This window comes from Arachis duranensis, chromosome 5 (assembly GCF_000817695.3).
Source record: "Arachis duranensis cultivar V14167 chromosome 5, aradu.V14167.gnm2.J7QH, whole genome shotgun sequence".
Lineage (NCBI taxonomy): Eukaryota > Viridiplantae > Streptophyta > Magnoliopsida > Fabales > Fabaceae > Arachis > Arachis duranensis.
The window spans coordinates 8,804,005-8,809,249 of record NC_029776.3 but is presented as its reverse complement, the minus strand read 5'-3'; the positions used below and the strand labels follow the sequence as shown (position 1 = coordinate 8,809,249).

The 5,245-nt window shown below is 37.3% G+C and overlaps 2 long non-coding RNA genes across 2 annotated transcripts; both read right to left on the bottom strand.

The window, feature by feature from the left end:
- Window positions 1–924: 924 nt before the first annotated feature.
- LOC107487840 (uncharacterized) lies at window positions 925–1,836 on the bottom strand. Its single transcript, XR_008009302.1, has 4 exons — window positions 1,597–1,836; window positions 1,308–1,420; window positions 1,144–1,237; window positions 925–1,058 (listed from the first exon to the last, which is right to left on the bottom strand). It is a non-coding gene; the product is annotated as an uncharacterized LOC107487840 (long non-coding RNA).
- Window positions 1,837–4,362: 2,526 nt separating this feature from the next.
- On the bottom strand, window positions 4,363–4,992 carry LOC127747498 (uncharacterized). The gene is made up of 3 exons (XR_008009344.1): window positions 4,884–4,992; window positions 4,598–4,812; window positions 4,363–4,397 (listed from the first exon to the last, which is right to left on the bottom strand). It is a non-coding gene; the product is annotated as an uncharacterized LOC127747498 (long non-coding RNA).
- Between the last annotated feature and the right edge of the window lie 253 nt (window positions 4,993–5,245).

Genomic DNA, 5,245 nt, shown 5'->3' with positions numbered 1-5,245 from the left:
GAGGAGCTGACTGCAATTCTGCACCGTGCGTACGATAACGTCATGGCCGAGATGGAAGCATTAAAAGGCAAAAGGAAGGGGACATCTTCTTTATCCCACGAAGACGCCAACTTGGAATCCGTTAACGAGCTTCAAAGCCCGCCAAGGATTCGAACAAGAGGACGTCCAAAAAACAGGCTAGGTTCAAAGCTGGAGAAACAGATTGCAAATGCCACAAAGAAGAAGAAGACGAAAGTTTTAAGCGAGGTAAATGTAATGTTCTTTAAATTTGTGGCGATTGAGTTTATTTTTCTAGTTAATAGTTTAGCTAATGCGTGAGTGTTATATTCAGATAAACCTGTTTGATGCTGCATCAGTGGGGCATTCAAGTTGCAGCCAATATCAGGGACAAGTTATAAATTATCAGTTCAGGGTACCAGCAGCAGGGGATAACTCTTTGGGTGTATAGTTATAAAGCGTATGGGTGTAAAATCACTGTTACTTTTGGGTGTATTTTTGTTAATTGACAATTTACATATAGACACATATATAGATACATATAGATCAAAAGCTGTAAAAATTCACAGGTTATGGGCATATATTTCAGTTGATTTTTTTTTTCATATTTTAGTACATGTAATTCATTCATTTTGAATACAGCACAGACAATTGGGTGTATATTTTATTCAACCTCGGGTGTATTATTAGACTTGCGTTGGGTGTAACAGTTTATAATATGCGTATCCCTTGATTTTTTGCTTTATGTTTTACCACCTGTAATACAGTTTTTGAATACATCACAGACAGTTTACTAGCACAGATAGTTTAACTATGGGAAAAAATATACATGGAATAGAAGTTGTTGATAAATGGCAAATATTTACATCATTTGTTCAATTTACAAACTACATAGTTTCTATATCAGCAGAATTAATCTGACAAAATGGACTCAATAATACAGAGGATGGCTTCGACAGCCTTATAGCACTACTCTCTCTAATTGCCCGATCTCTCTGTGTATTCATCTCACTGAATAGTATCCGGGAAGCATACTCCACTCTATAGTGGTCCACCTCCTCCTACAATTAAAAAGTATGTTATTTTTAAACAGAAATATTAATTCAGTAAAGTAATACAGAGTTATATAGTTCTAAAGATAGTTACCTGTGTCCAATTATCCCATTCATACTTCCCCTTTTTAATGTTTTCCGGCTCTATTAACTCAAGCCACTTCATTACGTAGATAGCGCAGTCATAGCTGAAAACGAAGAAAATAAATTACAAATCTCATTTAGGAAAGTTTAATGTTCAGAGTCACAAATTTATACCTTGTTTTTTGGCCTGAAATTTTAACATATGGTGGTTTAATTTCCTTCTCCTTCTCGCCTTTCTCGAGAGGTTTCCCGCCGGCATATGTTATCAATCTTGAAAATACATATCCCTTAAATACCAAAACAAATCAGTAATACACCCGAATGAATGGACAAGATACACCCAACTTCAGTAATACACCCGAATCAATTGACAAGACACACCCAACTTAATATGGAATATACACCCAACTCAAATTTCAAAACAGACCTATCTATTAAAGTAAAGAAGACAGAGGCAACTTACAGTGAATTTATTAATGTCCTTTCTCTCATCGCTTGGAGCTTTTTTGTGTAGCGGGTCAAGTATTTGACATTTCCGCTTTCTTGTGTTTATCAGCCATAACCACCAATGTCCCGAGTGGCAAACAGGAGCAAAAATCTGAAGGATTGCCACATTTCAACAGTCTGTTATTTTATTTGGCATATAAGTAAATAAGCGTACTAACAAATTTACGAAACAAAAACTTACATATGGATGCGAACTTAATTTTTTCCTATCTATGAAGGGAATGAAATTGGGGTAGGCTTCCACCCTGAATTCTTTGTTCGTTTTTGGAGATATGAATTCCCCGTTTGGGTGATCAGAAAGTGCCATACTCTGCAAGAATTGCAATACAAGAAATGAAAACATGAAAATACACAACATACACCCAATCTAAGCTAAAAAATACACCCAAATGAATGCATAAAATACACCCAAAGTTCGTAGAAGTAACACTTACCACAATATCGGGGGGAGACAATATATTTGTGCCTGAAACCTCTTTTCCTTTTTCTAGTTTAGGATGAGGCAGATGGCAGATACAATCTAGAAATCAATTTTAAATTAATAAACATTGCAGTTGACTTTGGTGTAAAAACATTAATGTTAGTCTAAAATTACCTGAGATTCTATATCACTTTTTGCCTGGAGGGATGCAAGGTGCATTCTAATCAAAATGTATTTATCTTGGGCAATCAGAGTGCACATGTGCTCATACTCGTTAGTATTGCCATCTGCGTCTGTCTTCAGTCGCGTCCCCCAGATGTAGCACTTTTGTTTCATATCATCCGTAATCTGATTTATTCCCTCAGGAGTTTCAAACTTCCCAGAACTTTCTCCCCCAGTCTCCCTTTGAATTTGTGGACTTTTGTTTTTTCCCTTCGCCGCACTGCTTGCTATTTTTTGGACCAAATTGTCTAACGCACTGCTTGCTAATTTTTGGACCAAACTGTCCAATTGTTCTAGCATAGTTGCAGTTTCTGGAGATTTTTCCCTTTCCGTCTCCTGCGTCGACGCCCCCTCCTGGCTTGAATCTGTCAATCCGAGGCTGAATGATGGCATCCCCGGATCTGTTTTAGGAACATAGCTTGCTGTCCGTGCCATCATCAACAGGGCAGCAGCGTCCTCGGCGTCCCTTGCCATCATCAACAGGGCAGCAGCGTCCTCTGCGTCTGGATGACTGCGTCATTATGTATAAGAATAAGAGTAAGAATAAGAATATACGGATGATAAGCAAAGATTGATTCTTAGTCTAATGAACTTACATTTTTGTTGGAGCTGGGGGAAGCTTGGGTGTTGTTTCTTGAAGTTGTTTGGGGGTTTCAGGAGTGCTGCACAGTTACACAAATTTAATCAGGAAGAATATACACCCAAGCTGTTATCAAATATACACCCAAACCATAAATAAATATACACCCAATACTATTTTCTTACGTTTCTCTAGCCCCTTCAATCTGTAGCATAGGGGTTGGTTCGAAATCTGCGTCAGTGGTTGTTTGTTGGGATGCCGGCACAAAAAACTGGATCGGGACTCTAAACAAGAATAAAAATGAAAGGTTAACAACGTATTTGAAAATAATAAGGTTATAAGGTTGAAATATTCTTGGAAAACTCACATTGCAAGCGCTTCCGACGGCGTTTGTTCCCTAACAACCATCATATTCGAATCAGTCGGAGTCAACCTAAAATACACCCAAAGAAGATCAAAAAATACACCCGAACAATTCAAAAAGAAGACGGGCTTTGTTTTTTGAGAACTTACATACTTGCAGTTTTTGCTTTTTTTTGCTGCCTTTTTTTTCTGAATAAAATAATAAAGGGCTTTTTTTCTAAAAAAAATATATACAAAATTAGAAGTAGAAGTTATTAGAAGAACAAAAGTAACGGTTATTTGAAAGAGAAATTACATGCTCTGAGACGGCTGGTTTACACTACTCTGTTCTGTGCGTCCTTGAGAGGAAGGATCATCACTTCCCAAGTTCACAGCCGGTAGTCTAAACAGATTTCATGTTATTCAAACGAAATATACATCCAACTTAGTAAACAAGATACACCCAAATTGTTTCACAGAATACATCCAAATCATGATAACAAGATTTTATTAAATAATAAAGCTTCTTACGTTTCAGAGGACACATAGCGACCTTCTGTCGATCGCAGGTCAGCTTGGTTGTCCCTGCGAAACAAGATACAATTATTAGCAAACAAAAGACACCAAAATATCAAATACACAGCCCAGCAAGACATACCCCTCTGCAGCAGATTTATGAACGTTTTCCCCTAGCAATTCATCAAGTTCGTCACTTGATATTTCATATGTCTCACTACATTCATAAATAAGACGTTAACAAAAATAATTACGATGATAGACCGTAGTATAGCTTACGAGGTACTATACCCGTAAAAGTATTGATCTTCTTCAGGAGGTGAATCCTCCACAACTACTTTTTTCTTTTTTTGTGGTGTTCTGGGTGGAAAAAAAAACAGTACCAATCAGAAATAAAAAATTAATTTTATCACAGAATTTTATCCAAAGAATTGCTTGCTTTTTTGGAGTTGTTTTTGTTTTTGTTTTTTTCTTTTTCTTCTCCTTCTTCCCATGTGATGATTCTTCGCTCCTATAAGTCAATAAAAGACACTTCAGTTAATACACAAAATCTTTATAAAGAAGCCAAAAGAAAGGAGTAATAATTTCAGGACATTACTCATCACTTGGTTCAGATTCAGATTCTGAATCAGAATCTGACTCCTCTTGCCTCTGCTTTCTTTTTCTTGAGTCCATTCTGGAAGGCAAACAATTGTCATTTATAACATACTAAAAATACACCCAAATGGATTCACGAGATACACCCAACTAAATATACAATATACACCCAAAACAGCAAACGAAACACACCCTGCTTAATAAGCTACATACACCCAACGTGGACAAACAAAATACACCCAAACCGAAAAAGAAATTACACCCAAGTATGGTACCTACTTTTTCCCCTTTTTGCCGGGGTGTTTTCTTCCTGAATCCTCTGAGTCTTTTTGAGCCTCAGACTCAGAGGTAGAAGTGTCACTGTCAGTAGTTTCTGTCTCCGAAGACGATGTTGAGCTCGCCTTCCTTTTTTTTGTTTTTTTTATTTCTTGTTTTTTTTCTTTTTTTTCTTTTTTTCTCATTTTTTCTCTTGTCTCTGCCAACTTCACAATCCCCTGAAACATGAGATATTTTAGTTAGCACCATTTGGGTAAATAAAATACACCAACTTATTATGATTACTCACCAAAATTTCCTCTCTCTCTGCATTCATTCTTTCCACCAACTGCTCCTTAGTCCAGTTGGCAATCCATGGCTTTGGTGGTCTTTCAACCCTATTCTTGCCTTTGTTTTTTGAAAGATGAAAGTAGATTATCATCAGGGCGAAGAGGCAGCCATTGATTGCCTTCTTCTTCTTCTCTTGATAGTCTGTTATGCCCCTGATCATGAAGGTCAAAACATGCCCCCCCAGTTTCTTTCCGATATGCCGTCCATCTTAAAAATTGGGGCCAGGTGCACGGGCGATATTTTGTTTATCGTCGTTGGCAAAAGGAACGCCATCTGTATGTAGAGGATGAATATCCTCTTGAACATCAGGCGTTCCTCTTC